The sequence below is a fragment of the Taudactylus pleione genome, unplaced genomic scaffold (assembly GCF_031769625.1).
Source record: "Taudactylus pleione unplaced genomic scaffold, aTauple2 ptg000619l, whole genome shotgun sequence".
Lineage (NCBI taxonomy): Eukaryota > Metazoa > Chordata > Amphibia > Anura > Myobatrachidae > Taudactylus > Taudactylus pleione.
In genome coordinates this window covers 679890-698333 of record NW_028285021.1, presented here as the reverse complement: position 1 = coordinate 698333, position 18444 = coordinate 679890, and the positions used below count along the sequence as shown (strand labels likewise).

General features: G+C 37.5%; 5 non-coding genes across 5 annotated transcripts; all 5 read right to left on the bottom strand.

Annotated features, from left to right (window-relative positions):
- Positions 1-7051: 7051 nt before the first annotated feature.
- TRNAS-GCU (transfer RNA serine (anticodon GCU)) lies at positions 7052-7133 on the bottom strand. The gene has a single exon. It is a non-coding gene; the product is annotated as a tRNA-Ser (tRNA).
- A 3126-nt stretch (positions 7134-10259) lies between these two features.
- Positions 10260-10341, bottom strand: TRNAN-GUU (transfer RNA asparagine (anticodon GUU)). The gene has a single exon. It is a non-coding gene; the product is annotated as a tRNA-Asn (tRNA).
- A 2612-nt stretch (positions 10342-12953) lies between these two features.
- Positions 12954-13035, bottom strand: TRNAN-GUU (transfer RNA asparagine (anticodon GUU)). Its single transcript has one exon. It is a non-coding gene; the product is annotated as a tRNA-Asn (tRNA).
- Positions 13036-16268: 3233 nt separating this feature from the next.
- On the bottom strand, positions 16269-16350 carry TRNAS-GCU (transfer RNA serine (anticodon GCU)). The gene has a single exon. It is a non-coding gene; the product is annotated as a tRNA-Ser (tRNA).
- Positions 16351-17371: 1021 nt separating this feature from the next.
- TRNAS-GCU (transfer RNA serine (anticodon GCU)) lies at positions 17372-17453 on the bottom strand. The gene has a single exon. It is a non-coding gene; the product is annotated as a tRNA-Ser (tRNA).
- Positions 17454-18444: the final 991 nt, after the last annotated feature.

Here is an 18444-nt window from a genome sequence, read left to right as displayed (position 1 = left end):
AAGATCAGACAGGGATATCCCTTTTTTATTCACACTAGCCATTGAACCATTACCATCTGCTCTACGCTCTAACACAGAGTTTAAAGGGATTCAGATCAATACGGAGGAAGTAAAGCTAGCACTTTTTGCTGATGACACGCTCCTCTTTGTCTCAGACCTAAGTTCTTCTATTTCAAGCCTCCTTCACATTATTTCTATATTTTAAGCAGTTTTAGGATGATTAATTCAGAGAAATCTGAAATTCCACCACTAGATGGAGCTCATCGCTCACAATCACTTATCCAACTGTTGAGTCAGTTTAAATTTCTTTCTTCGCCTTTAAAATATTTAGGGACATTTATTCCACCTAATTTAGCTGATTTATATAAATCTAACTTCTCTCCTCTATTACGTATTACTAAACAATTAGAGTATTAGACTAACATTCCTCTTTCTCTGATGGCCACAGTGGCTGTATTAAAAAGCATCATATTCCTAAATATTTCCTATATGATACAGATGAAACCACTGTTTATCTAATCTAATGAGATATAACTCATTGTGTTAAGGTACAGTATTCTCAAAATTCTTATGGTCGGGGACAAAAGCCTGGATTTCGTATGTCAAAACTATATCTAAAGTGAAGTGAAGGTGGGCTAGCTATTCCTAATATTAGATTTTTATGCATGCAGTATTTATTTGCTACATATCTGATTGGATATTATTGCGTTCCACATATACAAACATTTAGAGGAGTCCCTGGTTTCCCCTTTGTCTTTGGGTGCTTTATTACGTACCCCTCAGAAATGTATACCGACTTTAGCAAAATCCAACTTATTATTTAGAGACACATATCTCTCTTGAGTCAGGATGCATAAGATTCTCTCTAGTGACCATACCTCATCTAAAGACATTCCTCTGTGCTAAAATCCTTGTTTTCCCCAGCGCTTGACAATGCTAAGTATAAGGAATGGAGGAGGAAAGCGATTAAGGTGTTATGGGTTGGACGGTTAATCAGGTAAGAGTTGTAAGAGAACTGCTGCCAATTGACAAGTTGGGGCTAAGTATAGAATATGAGATGCCGCCTGTGGGCAGTAGGAGCAGCCTTGAGGGCTGGTTGTGGCCTTTATAGTCGTGGCCAAGGGACTGGTGATTGAGAAGCAGCCTTGAGGGCTGGTTGTGGCCTTTATAGTTGTGGCCAAGGGACTGGTGATGTGAAGCAGCCTTGAGGGCTGGTTGTGGCCTATATAGTCATGGCCAAGGGACTGGTGATGTGAAGCAGCCTTGGGGCTGTTGGAGCAGGCTTGGTGGCTGCTACCAGTGCCGCTGGGATGACACTGGCTATGGTGTGTTTAATAGTGCACCTGGAACGCAGAGCTGCTACCAGTGCCGCCGGGATGACGCCGGCGACGGTGTCCTAGGTCGCGCACCTGGAACGCAGAGTTGCTACCAACGCGGCCGGGATGACACTGGCGACGGTGTGCTGGATTGCGAACCTGTAACGCAGAGCTGCTACCAGCACCACCGGGATGACACTGGCTACGGTGTGCTAAGTTGTGCACCTGGAATGCAGAGCTGCTACTAGCACCGCCGGGATGACACTGGCGACGGGGTACTAGGTTGCGTACCTGGAAGGCTAAACTGTGACTGGTGCTGCTGAGCTGACACAATTCACCGGATGATGACAGATGCTTCTGGGGTAGGAAGTGCTCCGTGCTGCCCAGATGGTACAAGCAGCACGTATGGACGAGATGCAGGTGGAGCCGCCTGGATGGAATAAACGGCTCACATGAAACACAGCAAGACTGACACAGGTACTCGACTGATATGCAGGAGACAGGAACCGGAAGTACGAACAAACTTCTATCACCGGCATGGATTGCTGGGCTGGGTGAAATTTAACAGAGACAGAGGCCCTGATTCAGAGCCGGACGCTCTGACAGAGCGCTCGCTCTGAATCAGGGCCGTCCTTCTAGATTTTTAGAGCGGCCTCCTGGCCACTCGTATAGCTGTGGGTGACCACCCACAGCTATAGCGAGCGGCCAGGAAGATGGTCGCGATGGTCAAGACCATCACGATCATCGGGCTTGCGACGAGACCCTTGTGGTAGGGTCTCGTTGCCGCAAGCCCTAGAGTGCTTTCGGCTCAAACAGAGCCGAAAGCACTCCCACTGACATCACTTGTGATTTCAGTGGGGCCGGCCCCAGACGGTAGGCGTTCCCTTGGGAACGCCTCCGTCTGGGCAGCCACGCCCCCTGCACGCCCACCAAAGGGGGCGTGCTGTCACTCGCCCACCAAAGGGGTGTGCCCGTCGCTATCTGGGTCTCGCGCATGCGCACGATGGAGCCGGCTCCGTCGTGCGCATGCACACTGGGCCAACATCAGGCTCAGAATCCAATCCAAGCAACTTTCCCTTAATGACAGATTACTGTGCACCTGGGCTGTGTCCAGAGAGCAGTGCCTCAGTAGCAACAAAGGCTGGAAGTCCAAGCAATAGGTCTGCTAACTGCAGATCGTAACATAAGGATATCTTTGACCCTGGAGGTTTTCTCTCTTTCCATACTTTAAAAAGCAATTATGGGTTGCCTAATTCGCACTTCTATATGTACAAGTCAGACATTATATAACCTCCTTTTCTCCTCCCATTTCTTTAAAAAGTGATGATGTTCTGCAGTCATTATCTTTTGTCATATCTATTTCATATAGAACTAAATATCTCTACTGGGATCTCATTATTGTTGACAAAGCTAAGTTATGGAGTCCGTTACATGATATTTTGTCCAGAGATTTCCCAGATGACTCTGCAGAATCATTAACCAAAATGGAACTTTGAAATATCTCCCTTCTGCCAATCTCCAGCAAGTGCATTTTTGTACTATACATAGAGACTATATAACCCAAGGCCAGCTTACGCATATGGTGATGAAAGGGACAGGCCAATGCCCCAAATGCAGAGCGCAGAAAGCACTTTTCTCTCATAACTTTTGGAGTTGCTCTAAAATTAAATCAATTTGGAACAAAGTTCTTAACTTTATTAATTCGACCTTCCACCTCAATTTACGGCTAGATCTGTTGGCATTTATTTGCGCTGATTTTAGCAATTGACAGCCTTTAACCTCTCTAAAACATTTAATACCGATATTAACTATAATAGTCACTATCGCTAAAAAGGTGATCTTGTTAAATTGGACCACCAAAAAAGCTCCTTTTCTAGAGACAGTCAAGCTCTTACTAATAAAGACCATTTACTTTGAAAGACAATCATCTCTGCCTGATGTGAAGAAACGAGCTCTTAGATTCTATAAGAAGTGGGTTAATACATTAAGGGGTCTATTCACTAAGCCTTGGATAAAGATAAAGTGAACTAAGGTAAAGTACCAGCCAATCAGCTCCTAACTGCCATATCACAGGCTGTGTTTGAAAAATGACAGGAGCTGGTTGGCTGGTACTTTATTTCCGTTCACTTTATCTCCATCCAAGGCTTAGTAAATAGACAGAGAAAAAAACTGAAGAAAATAGCGCTTCTTACATGATCTGAAGTGTGAGACTGCTGCCAAAAAGAAGAATTTGTGTGATTACTTCAAAAGCTAATAGAAGAAATTGGGTGTGCTCAATTGATCACACTAGGATCTATATGTTATGAACCACACTATAGTGTGAAGTAAAAAATATTTAATATAATATTATACATGAGTATAAAAAATGTTCAAGACCTATGTGGAACACATATATGTTCCTACCAGGAAATACATACATACATACACACAACATATAATTAATATCAGGAAAAAGAAAAAACAAATGAACTGAGTAAAAACAATGTTTCTAGTTATACATGTATACGTATGCACAACATATAATTAGTATAGAAAAAACAAGTTAAATGAATATAGTCAGTGTTTCTGGTTAGATTGTTGCCAGAAAGAAAAAATAAAAAGTAGAAAATGTGTCTTTGAAATATATATGCGCTGTATCTGTGGCAAGTTATGAACTATTGCAGCAATTGGATATAATGTTGCTGTTAATGGCAACACGGAATAAGCTCACCCGATGCTGGTGGAAGTGACAGTCTCTGATCTGCAGATCAGGAATCTCTGTAGGGCTGTATATATCCCAATGGTTGTCTGTCACTGGATATCGGAATATCTCCCTTTCACCACGGGAGCTCTCCGTGATAAGTGCTCCGTTCCAAGTGGTATATAGCTGCTGATAAAGCCGCCGGCCGGCTCGGCGTGTGATCACTTGGGAGCAGGTGCTTGTAGTATAATATTATATTAAATATTTTTTACTTCACACTATAGTGTGGTTCATAACATATAGGGCCTGATTCAGAGCCGGACGCAATTAGCGCTCGCTCGTCCAGAAAATAGGGGTGGCTATTCAAATCAACCATTCGCTCTTTGCGGTCTGTTCACACCTCTATGTCTGAACGAGCAAACAAAACTTGCGGTCGTTTTTTGAAAAAATACGCCCCCTGGCCGTTCGCATCAAACGTCATGTCCGCTATTTATTAGATTAATCGAGTACATCGACCAGGGTATGAACTGCTCGCTATTCTTGGGGTTGGTTTTTGCTACCACAATTTTGCGAGCAGTTCTGGCTATAAAATAACCCAGTGACGTGGTCAATGACGCTGCTGTATTAATTATGCACACCCATAAAACGCCAGTTTTGACCTTTAAGCACGCCTGCGTTCGGATCTCCACTCCCCGTTTTCAAGTACCTTCCCCTGTTACCACCAACATACGCCTCATTCTGTCACTCAAAATAGCAGGCATTCGCTATTTTGCGAACACGCGATTTTCGGCCGCACTGACTGGTTCGCGCATGTGTATTACGATCCGTACGCATGCGCAGTTGGGCAAACATTGCTCGGAGCGAACGAGCGGCCGCTTACGAGCGGCTCTGAATCAGGCCCATAGATCCTAGTGTGATCAATTGAGCGCAGCCAATTTCTTCTATTAGCTTAGTAAATAGACCCCTGAATCCATAGATTCCACTGCCCACGCGCAAGCCCCGGAGCGAGTGACAAATTCACTCGCTCTGGGGCTCGCTACAAACTGGGTGGCTGTTGATGTTGATCGACAGCTTGCCCCATTTTGTAGACGGGGTGGGGGGAGTGACCGGACAAACGGAGGCATTCCTGAAGGAACGCCTGCCATTTGTAGGCGGCCCTACTGACATCACCAGTGATGTCAGTAGGGAGCTTCCTGCTCTGTTAGAGCAGGAAGCTAATAATAATGATAAGAGACGCTGCTCAAATATAAATAGAAATAATTTATTAAACTTTTTAAAGTTGTTAAAAAGTGTATATTTTTATTACTAAATTAATAAATAAATAATTCTTTATATTGTTTACATCCAGAAAGAGCCATATATTAAACATGCACACATATACATTTACCACTTATGTATTGATCTTATTAAAACCAATCCAATAAGCATATTAAATATCCATCTCTTAACCACATAAATCGCAGTGTTTTAATGGTTGTTAATAGTTAGTGTCCTTCAATTAGTAATGGTTAGTAATCTCCGTTCAATCCAATGCGATTGTTAGAAATCCAATGTTAGTAATTAAGCATGCTTATATACTATATAAAATATTACCACATGAGATTTCTCCAACGTTGTTTCTGTGGTCTTTTCCTGTTATATTCCAGGTGATACTCTTTAGTCACTGTCCAAAGAATAGGTCAAGCCAATAGGAAGCAGCCTCCTCCTAATTTACTGCCAGCGTCTGCACAGTGAGGTCTGGAGAGGGTACTGATCAATAGTCCGCACCTCTTTAACTCTGTAGCCCACAGTTGGCTAGCATAGCCTGTAATAATTCCACTTACAAGTCTTTGTGGAATATAATCCGCCTTATAGGGGTAGATGAGTTCTTTCTCCCCAACGTGGGCAGCGGGCTGGCCGTGCAGACCATGCACCGGACAGTGGATCTCCCCCTCTTCCACAGCACAGACTGCGAACTGGCCAAGCGAGGTCTTAACACTCTGTCCGACTTCACTTCACTTCACTTCACTTATGAAGCATTATTTGCAAAAATTCCATTTCCAAGCAAACAATTCCAAACCGACAAGGATGCGATTTGAACCCATGCGTGCAGAGCACAATGGACTAGCAGTCCATCGCCTTAACCTCTCGGCCACCTCGTCTTTCTGGCTCAAAAAAGAAGGGTTTTCTGACACCACTTGTCATATTTTAAATCAATTTCACAGGCTTGTTAGCAAGTCCACTTTCAAGTGAGCTTTTGCTTAAAGAACAGTTATTTTACTTTAAACATAACCTATATTTGTGAACTACTACACCATCATGTTGATCCATCACAAATGACAAAAAATCATAACTTACAGATCTGGCCAATGACATGACTTCTACTATAACAGTAATGGTAGATTTTCACTAAATGTGTGCTATGTATGTCTTTAATGAAAAGCATTGTTCATTGAAGTAGATTTCTTAATTGAATTAGTTTATTTTTGACATTTAAGTGTTAGCTTCACTTATGAAGCATTATTTGCAAAAATTCCATTTCCAAGAAAACAATTCCAAACCGACGATGTAGGGATTTGAACCCATGCGCGCAGAGCACAATGTATTAGCAGTCCATCGCCTTAACCACTCGGCCACCTCCTCTTTCTGGCACATATAAAGAAGGGTTTTCTGACACCACTTGTCTTGTTTAAAATCAATTTTTTATACTTTATTGGTTGTGTTCTCATCAATATCACAGGCTTGTTAGCAAGTCCACTTTCAAGTGAGCCTTTGCTTAAAGAACATTTATTTTACTTTAAACGTAAACTATATTTGTGAACTACTACACCATCATGATGATCCATCACAAACGACAAAAAATCATAACATACACATCTGGCCAATGACTAATTCAATTACTATTACAGTAATGGTAGATTTTTATTAAATGTGTTCTATGTATGTCTTTAATGAAAGGCATTGTTCATTGAAGAAGATTTCTTAATTGAATTAGTTTATTTTTGACATTTGAGTGTCAGCTTCACTTATGAAGCATTACTTGCAAAATTCCATTTCCAAGCAAACAATTCCAATCCGACGAGGATGGGATTTGAACCCATGTGTGCAGAGCACAATGGATTAGCAGTCCATCGCCTTAACCACTCGGCCACCTCGTCTTTCTGACTCAAAAAAGAAGGGTTTTCTGACACCACTTGTCATATTTTAAATCATTTCTTTATACATTGTTGGTTGTGTTCTCAGCAATATCACAGGCTTGTTAGCAAGTCCACTTTCAAGTGAGCTTTTGCTTAAAGAACATTTATTTTACTTTCAACATAACCTATATTTGTGAACTACTACACCATCATGTTGATCCATCACAAATGACAAAAAATCATAACTTACAGATCTGGCCAATGACATGACTTCTACTATAACAGTAATGGTAGATTTTCACTAAATGTGTTCTATGTATGTCTTTAATGAAAAGCATTGTTCATTGAAGAAGATTTCTTAATTGAATTAGTTTATTTTTGACATTTGAGTGTCTGCTTCACTTATGAAGCATTATTTGCAAAAATTCCATTTCCAAGCAAACAACTACAAACCGACGAGGATGGGATTTGAACCCATGCGTGCAGAGCACAATGGATCAGCAGTGCATCGCCTTAACCACTCGGCCACCTCGTCTTTCTGGCACAAATAAAGAAGGGTTTTCTAACACCACTTGTCTTGTTTTAAATCAATTCTTTATACATTAATGGTTGTGTTCTCATCAATATCACAGGCTTGTTAGCATGTCCACTTTCAAGTGAGCCTTTGCTTAAAGAACATTTATTTTACTTTAGACATAACCTATATTTGTGAACTACTACACCATCATGTTGATCCATCACAAACGACAAAAAATCATAACATACACATTTGGCCAATGACATGACTTCTACTATAACAGTAATGGTAGATTTTCCTTAAATGTGTTCTATGGATGTCTTTAATGAAAAGCATTGTTCATTGACGTAGATTTCTTAATTGAATTAGTTTATTTTTGACATTTGAGTGTCAGCTTCACTTATGAAGCATTATTTGCAAAATTCCATTTCCAAGGAAAAAATTCCAAACCGACAAGATTTGAACCCATGCGTGCAGAACACAATGGATTAGCAGTCCATCGCCTCAACCTCTCGGCCACCTCGTCTTTCTGGCACAAACAAAGATGAGTTGTCTGACACCACTTGTCATATTTTAAATCATTTCTTTATACATTGTTGGTTGTGTTCTCAGCAATATCACAGGCTTGTTAGCAAGTCCACTTTCAAGTGAGCCTTTGCTTAAAGAACATTTATTTTACTTTAAAAGTAACCTATATTTGTGAACTACTACACCATCATGTTGTTCCTTCACAAATGACAAAAAATCATAACACACACATTTGGCTTAGATTTTCACTAAATGACATGACTTCTACGACTTCTACTATAACAGTAATGGTAGATTTTCACTAAATGTGTTCTATGTATGTCTTTAATGAAAAGCATTGTTCATTGAAGTAGATTTCTTAATTGAATTAGTTTATTTTTGACATTTGAGTGTCAGCTTCACTTATGAAGCATTATTTGCAAAAATTCCATTTCCAAGCAAACAATTCCAAACCGATGAGGATGGGATTGGAACCCATGAATGCAGAGCACAATGGATTGTTCTCTGCACGCATGGGTTCAAATCCAATCCTCGTCGGTTTGGAATTGTTTGCTTGGAAAAGGAATTTTTACAAATAATGCTTCATAAGTAAAGTGAAGTGAAGTGAAGTCAATCGCCTTAACCACTCGGCCAACTCATCTTTCTGGCACAAATAAAGAAGGATTTTCTGACACCACTTGTCTTGTTTTAAATCAATTCTTTATACATTATTGGTTGTGTTCTCATCAATATCACAGGCTTGTTAGCATGTCCACTTTCAAGTGAGCCTTTGCTTAAAGAACATTTATTTTACTTTAGACATAAACTATATTTGTGAACTACTACACCATCTTGTTGATCCATCACAAACGACAAAAAATCATAACATACACATTTGGCCAATGACATGACTTCTACTATAACAGTAATGGTAGATTTTCACTAAATGTGTGCTATGTATGTCTTTAATGAAAAGCATTGTTCATTGAAGTAGATTTCTTAATTGAATTAGTTTATTTTTGACATTTAAGTGTTAGCTTCACTTATGAAGCATTATTTGCAAAAATTCCATTTCCAAGAAAACAATTCCAAACCGACGATATAGGGATTTGAACACATGCGTGCAGAGCACAATGTATTAGCAGTCCATCGCCTTAACCACTCGGCCACCTCGTCTTTCTGGCACATATAAAGAAGGGTTTTCTGACACCACTTGTCTTGTTTAAAATCAATTTTTTATACTTTATTGGTTGTGTTCTCATCAATATCACAGGCTTGTTAGCAAGTCCACTTTCAAGTGAGCCTTTGCTTAAAGAACATTTATTTTACTTTAAACGTAACCTATATTTGTGAACTACTACACCATCATGATGATCCATCACAAACGACAAAAAATCATACCATACACATCTGGCCAATGACTAATTCAATTACTATTACAGTAATGGTAGATTTTTATTAAATGTGTTCTATGTATGTCTTTAATGAAAGGCATTGTTCATTGAAGAAGATTTCTTAATTGAATTAGTTTATTTTTGACATTTGAGTGTCAGCTTCACTTATGAAGCATTACTTGCAAAATTCCATTTCCAAGCAAACAATTCCTATCCGACGAGGATGGGATTTGAAACCATGTGTGCAGAGCACAATGGATTAGCAGTCCATCGCCTTAACCACTCGCCCACCTCGTCTTTCTGAGTCAAAAACGAAGGGTTTTCTGACACCACTTGTCATATTTTAAATCATTTCTTTATACATTGTTGGTTGTGTTCTCAGCAATATCACAGGCTTGTTAGCAAGTCCACTTTCAAGTGAGCTTTTGCTTAAAGAACATTTATTTTACTTTAAACATAACCTATATTTGTGAACTACTACACCATCATGTTGATCCATCACAAATGACAAAAAATCATAACTTACAGATCTGGCCAATGACATGACTTCTACTATAACAGTAATGGTAGATTTTCCTTAAATGTGTTCTATGTATGTCTTTAATGAAAAGCATTGTTCATTGAAGTAGATTTCTTAATTGAATTAATTTATTTTTGACATTTGAGTGTTAGCTTCACTTATGAAGCATTATTTGCAGAAATTCCATTTCCAAGCAAACAACTACAAACCGACGAGGATGGGATTTGAACCCATGCGTGCAGAGCACAATGGATCAACAGTCCATCGCCTTAACCACTCGGCCACCTCGTCTTTCTGGCACAAATAAAGAAGGGTTTTCTAACACCACTTGTCTTGTTTTAAATCAATTCTTTATACATTAATGGTTGTGTTCTCATCAATATCACAGGCTTGTTAGCATGTCCACTTTCAAGTGAGCCTTTGCTTAAAGAACATTTATTTTACTTTAGACATAACCTATATTTGTGAACTACTACACCATCATGTTGATCCATCACAAACGACAAAAAATCATAACATACACATTTGGCCAATGACATGACTTCTACTATAACAGTAATGGTAGATTTTCCTTAAATGTGTTCTATGGATGTCTTTAATGAAAAGCATTGTTCATTGACGTAGATTTCTTAATTGAATTAGTTTATTTTTGACATTTGAGTGTCAGCTTCACTTATGAAGCATTATTTGCAAAATTCCATTTCCAAGGAAAAAATTCCAAACCGACAAGATTTGAACCCATGCGTGCAGAACACAATGGATTAGCAGTCCATCGCCTCAACCTCTCGGCCACCTCGTCTTTCTGGCACAAACAAAGATGAGTTGTCTGACACCACTTGTCATATTTTAAATCATTTCTTTATACATTGTTGGTTGTGTTCTCAGCAATATCACAGGCTTGTTAGCAAGTCCACTTTCAAGTGAGCCTTTGCTTAAAGAACATTTATTTTACTTTAAAAGTAACCTATATTTGTGAACTACTACACCATCATGTTGTTCCTTCACAAATGACAAAAAATCATAACACACACATTTGGCTTAGATTTTCACTAAATGACATGACTTCTACGACTTCTACTATAACAGTAATGGTAGATTTTCACTAAATGTGTTCTATGTATGTCTTTAATGAAAAGCATTGTTCATTGAAGTAGATTTCTTAATTGAATTAGTTTATTTTTGACATTTGAGTGTCAGCTTCACTTATGAAGCATTATTTGCAAAAATTCCATTTCCAAGCAAACAATTCCAAACCGATGAGGATGGGATTGGAACCCATGAATGCAGAGCACAATGGATTGTTCTCTGCACGCATGGGTTCAAATCCAATCCTCGTCGGTTTGGAATTGTTTGCTTGGAAAAGGAATTTTTACAAATAATGCTTCATAAGTAAAGTGAAGTGAAGTGAAGTCAATCGCCTTAACCACTCGGCCAACTCATCTTTCTGGCACAAATAAAGAAGGATTTTCTGACACCACTTGTCTTGTTTTAAATCAATTCTTTATACATTATTGGTTGTGTTCTCATCAATATCACAGGCTTGTTAGCATGTCCACTTTCAAGTGAGCCTTTGCTTAAAGAACATTTATTTTACTTTAGACATAAACTATATTTGTGAACTACTACACCATCTTGTTGATCCATCACAAACGACAAAAAATCATAACATACACATTTGGCCAATGACATGACTTCTACTATAACAGTAATGGTAGATTTTCACTAAATGTGTGCTATGTATGTCTTTAATGAAAAGCATTGTTCATTGAAGTAGATTTCTTAATTGAATTAGTTTATTTTTGACATTTAAGTGTTAGCTTCACTTATGAAGCATTATTTGCAAAAATTCCATTTCCAAGAAAACAATTCCAAACCGACGATATAGGGATTTGAACACATGCGTGCAGAGCACAATGTATTAGCAGTCCATCGCCTTAACCACTCGGCCACCTCGTCTTTCTGGCACATATAAAGAAGGGTTTTCTGACACCACTTGTCTTGTTTAAAATCAATTTTTTATACTTTATTGGTTGTGTTCTCATCAATATCACAGGCTTGTTAGCAAGTCCACTTTCAAGTGAGCCTTTGCTTAAAGAACATTTATTTTACTTTAAACGTAACCTATATTTGTGAACTACTACACCATCATGATGATCCATCACAAACGACAAAAAATCATACCATACACATCTGGCCAATGACTAATTCAATTACTATTACAGTAATGGTAGATTTTTATTAAATGTGTTCTATGTATGTCTTTAATGAAAGGCATTGTTCATTGAAGAAGATTTCTTAATTGAATTAGTTTATTTTTGACATTTGAGTGTCAGCTTCACTTATGAAGCATTACTTGCAAAATTCCATTTCCAAGCAAACAATTCCTATCCGACGAGGATGGGATTTGAAACCATGTGTGCAGAGCACAATGGATTAGCAGTCCATCGCCTTAACCACTCGCCCACCTCGTCTTTCTGAGTCAAAAACGAAGGGTTTTCTGACACCACTTGTCATATTTTAAATCATTTCTTTATACATTGTTGGTTGTGTTCTCAGCAATATCACAGGCTTGTTAGCAAGTCCACTTTCAAGTGAGCTTTTGCTTAAAGAACATTTATTTTACTTTAAACATAACCTATATTTGTGAACTACTACACCATCATGTTGATCCATCACAAATGACAAAAAATCATAACTTACAGATCTGGCCAATGACATGACTTCTACTATAACAGTAATGGTAGATTTTCCTTAAATGTGTTCTATGTATGTCTTTAATGAAAAGCATTGTTCATTGAAGTAGATTTCTTAATTGAATTAATTTATTTTTGACATTTGAGTGTTAGCTTCACTTATGAAGCATTATTTGCAGAAATTCCATTTCCAAGCAAACAACTACAAACCGACGAGGATGGGATTTGAACCCATGCGTGCAGAGCACAATGGATCAACAGTCCATCGCCTTAACCACTCGGCCACCTCGTCTTTCTGGCACAAATAAAGAAGGGTTTTCTAACACCACTTGTCTTGTTTTAAATCAATTCTTTATACATTATTGGTTGTGTTCTCATCAATATCACAGGCTTGTTAGCATGTCCCCTTTCAAGTGAGCCTTTGCTTAAAGAACATTTATTTTACTTTAGACATAACCTATATTTGTGAACTACTACACCATCATGTTGATCCATCACAAACGACAAAAAATCTTAACATACACATTTGGCCAATGACATGACTTCTACTATAACAGTAATGGTAGATTTTCCTTAAATGTGTTCTATGTATGTCTTTAATGAAAAGCATTGTTCATTGATGTAGATTTCTTAATTGAATTAGTTTATTTTTGACATTTGAGTGTCAGCTTCACTTATGAAACATTATTTGCAAAATTCCATTTCCAAGGAAAAAATTCCAAACCGACAAGATTTGAACCCATGCGTGCAGAATACAATGGATTAGCAGTCCATCGCCTTAACCACTCGGCCACCTCGTCTTTCTGGCACAAACAAAGATGAGTTGTCTGACACCACTTGTCATATTTTAAATCATTTCTTTATACATTGTTGGTTGTGTTCTCAGCAATATCACAGGCTTGTTAGCAAGTCCTCTTTCAAGTGAGCCTTTGCTTAAAGAACATTTATTTTACTTTAATCGTAACCTATATTTGTGAACTACTACACCATCATGTTGTTCCTTCACAAACGACAAAAAATCATAACACACACATTTGGCTTAGATTTTCACTAAATGACATGACTTCTACGACTTCTACTATAACAGTAATGGTAGATTTTCACTAAATGTGTTCTATGTATGTCTTTAATGAAAAGCATTGTTCATTGAAGTAGATTTCTTAATTGAATTAGATTATTTTTGACATTTGAGTGTCAGCTTCACTTATGAAGCATTATTTGCAAAAATTCCATTTCCAAGCAAACAATTCCAAACCGATGAGGATGGGATTGAAACCCATGAATGCAGAGCACAATGGATTGTTCTCTGCACGCATGGGTTCAAATCCAATCCTCGTCGGTTTGGAATTGTTTGCTTGGAAAAGGAATTTTTACAAATAATGCTTCATAAGTAAAGTGAAGTGAAGTGAAGTCAATCGCCTTAACCACTCGGCCAACTCATCTTTCTGGCACAAATAAAGAAGGATTTTCTGACACCACTTGTCTTGTTTTAAATCAATTCTTTATACATTATTGGTTGTGTTCTCATCAATATCACAGGCTTGTTAGCATGTCCACTTTCAAGTGAGCCTTTGCTTAAAGAACATTTATTTTACTTTAGACATAAACTATATTTGTGAACTACTACACCATCTTGTTGATCCATCACAAACGACAAAAAATCATAACATACACATTTGGCCAATGACATGACTTCTACTATAACAGTAATGGTAGATTTTCACTAAATGTGTTCTATGTATGTCTTTAATGAAAAGCATTGTTCATTGAAGTAGATTTCTTAATTGAATTAGTTTTTTTTTTACATTTGAGTGTCAGCTTCACTTATGAAGCATTATTTGCAAAAATTCCATTTCCAAGCAAACAATTCCAATCCGACGAGGATGGGATTTGAACCCATGCGTGCAGAGCACAATGTATTAGCAGTCCATCTCCTTAACCACTCGGCCACCTCGTCTTTCTGGCTCAAAAAAGAAGGGTTTTCTGACACCACTTGTCATATTTTAAATCATTTCTTTATACATTGTTGGTTGTGTTCTCAGCAATTTCACAGGCTTGTTAGCAAGTCCACTTTCAAGTGAGCTTTTGCTTAAAGAACAGTTATTTTACTTTAAACATAACCTATATTTGTGAAGTACTACACCATCATGTTGATCCATCACAAATGACAAAAAATCATAACTTACAGATCTGGCCAATGACATCACTTCTACTATAACAGTAATGGTAGATTTTCACTAAATGTGTGCTATGTATGTCTTTAATGAAAAGCATTGTTCATTGAAGTAGATTTCTTAATTTAATTAGTTTATTTTTGACAATTAAGTGTTAGCTTCACTTATGAAGCATTATTTGCAAAAATTCCATTTCCAAGCAAACAACTCTAAACCGACGAGGATGGGATTTGAACCCATGCGTGCAGAGCACAATGTATTAGCAGTCCATCACCTTAACCACTCGGCCACCTCGTCTTTCTGGCACATATAAAGAAGGGTTTTCTGACACCACTTGTCTTGTTTAAAATCAATTCTTTATACATTATTGGTTGTGTTCTCATCAATATCACAGGCTTGTTAGCGTGTCCACTTTCAAGTGAGCCTTTGCTTAAAGAACATTTATTTTACTTTAAACGTAACCTATATTTGTGAACTACTACACCATCATGATGATCCATCACAAACGACAAAAAATCATCACATACACATCTGGCCCATGACTAATTCAATTACTATTACAGTAATGGTAGATTTTTATTAAATGTGTTCTATGTATGTCTTTAATGAAAGGCATTGTTCATTGAAGTAGATTTCTTAATTGAATTAGTTTATTTTTGACATTTGAGTGTCAGCTTCACTTATGAAGCATTATTTGCAAAAATTCCGTTTCCAAGCAAACAATTCCAAACCGACGAGGATGGGATTGGAACCCATGAATGCAGAGCACAATGGATTGTGCTCTGCACGCATGGGTTCAAATCCAATCCTCGTCGGTTTGGAATTGTTTGCTTGGAAAAGGAATTTTTACAAATAATGCTTCATAAGTAAAGTGAAGTGAAGTGAAGTCAATCGCCTTAACCACTTTGCCACCTCATCTTTCTGGCACAAATAAAGAAGGATTTTCTGACACCACTTGTCTTGTTTTAAATCAATTCTTTATACATTATTGGTTGTGTTCTCATCAATATCACAGGCTTGTTAGCATGTCCACTTTCAAGTGAGCCTTTGCTTAAAGAACATTTATTTTACTTTAGACATAAACTATATTTGTGAACTACTACACCATCTTGTTGATCCATCACAAACGACAAACAATCATAACATACACATTTGGCCAATGACATGACTTCTACTATAACAGTAATGGTAGATTTTCACTAAATGTGTTCTATGTATGTCTTTAATGAAAAGCATTGTTCATTGAAGTAGATTTCTTAATTGAATTAGTTTATTTTTGACATTTGAGTGTTAGCTTCACTTATGAAGCATTATTTGCAAAAATTCCATTTCCAAGCAAACAACTCCAAACCGACGAGAATGGGATTTGAACCCATGCGTGCAGAGCACAATGGATTAGCAGTCCATCGCCTTAACCACTCGGCCACCTCGTCTTTCTGGCACAAATAAAGAAGGGTTTTCTAACACCACTTGTCTAGTTTTAAATCAATTCTTTATACATTATTGGTTGTGTTCTCATCAATATCACAGGCTTGTTAGCATGTCCCCTTTCAAGTGAGCCTTTGCTTAAAGAACATTTATTTTACTTTAGACATAACCTATATTTGTGAACTACTACACCATCATTTTGATCCATCACAAACGACAAAAAATCATAACATACTCATTTGGCCAATGACATGACTTCTACTATAACAGTAATGGTAGATTTTCCTTAAATGTGTTCTATGTATGTCTTTAATGAAAAGCATTGTTCATTGACGTAGATTTCTTAATTGAATTAGTTTATTTTTGACATTTGAGTGTCAGCTTCACTTAAGAAGCATTATTTGCAAAATTCTATTTCCAAGGAAAAAATTCCAAACCGACAAGATTTGAACCCATGCGTGCAGAACACAATGGATTAGCAGTCCATCGCCTTAACCACTCGGCCACCTCGTCTTTCTGGCACAAATAATGATGAGTTGTCTGACACCACTTGTCATATTTTAAATATTTTCTTTATACATTGTTGGTTGTGTTCTCAGCAATATCACAGGCTTGTTAGCAAGTCCTCTTTCAAGTGAGCCTTTGCTTAAAGAACATTTATTTTACTTTAAACGTAACCTATATTTGTGAACTACTACACCATCATGTTGATCCATCACAAACGACAAAAAATCATAACACACACATTTGGCTTAGATTTTCACTAAATGACATGACTTCTACGACTTCAACTATAACAGTAATGGTAGATTTTCACTAAATGTGTTCTATGTATGTCTTTAATGAAAAGCATTGGTCATTGAAGTAGATTTCTTGGGTTCCAATCCAATCAAATCTTTAATGAAAAGCATTGTTCATTGAAGTAGATTTCTTAATTTAATTAGTTTATTTTTGACATTTGAGTGTTAGCTTCACTTATGAAGCATTATTTGCAAAAATTTCATTTCCAAGCAAACAACTACAAACCGACGAGGATGGGATTTGAACCCATGCGTGCAGAGCACAATGGATCAGCAGTCCATCACCTTAACCACTCGGCCACCTCGTCTTTCTGGCACAAATAAAGAAGGGTTTTCTAACACCACTTGTCTTGTTTTAAATCAATTCTTTATACATTATTGGTTGTGTTCTCATCAATATCACAGGTTTGTTAGCATGTCCCCTTTCAAGTGAGCCTTTGCTTAAAGAACATTTATTTTACTTAAGACATAACCTATATTTGTGAACTACTACACCATCATGTTGATCCATCACAAACGACAAAAAATCATAACATACACATTTGGCCAATGACATGACTTCTACTATAACAGTAATGGTAGATTTTCCTTAAAAGTTTTCTATGTATGTCTTTAATGAAAAGCATTGTTCATTGACGTAGATTTCTTAATTGAATTAGTTTATTTTTGACATTTGAGTGTCAGCTTCACTTAAGAAGCATTATTTGCAAAATTCCATTTCCAAGGAAAAATTCCAAACCGACAAGATTTGAACCCATGCGTGCAGAACACAATGGATTAGCAGTCCATCGCCTTAACCACTAGGCCACCTCGTCTTTCTGGCTTATTAAAGATGAGTTGTCTGACACCACTTGTCATATTTGAAATCATTTCTTTATACATTGTTGGTTGTGTTCTCAGCAATATCACAGGCTTGTTAGCAAGTCCTCTTTCAAGTGAGCCTTTGCTTAAAGAACATTTATTTTACTTTAAACGTAACCTATATTTGTGAACAACTACACCATCATGTTGATCCATCACAAATGACAAAAAATCATAACACACACATTTGGCTTAGATTTACACTAAATGAAATGACTTCTACGACTTCTACTATAACAGTAATGGTAGATTTTCACTAAATGTGTTCTATGTATGTCTTTAATGAAAAGCATTGTTCATTGAAGTAGATTTCTTAATTGAATTAGTTTATTTTTGACATTTGAGTGTCAGCTTCACTTATGAAGCATTATTTGCAAAAATTCCATTTCCAAGCAAACAATTCCAAACCGACGAGGATGGGATTGGAAAACATTAATG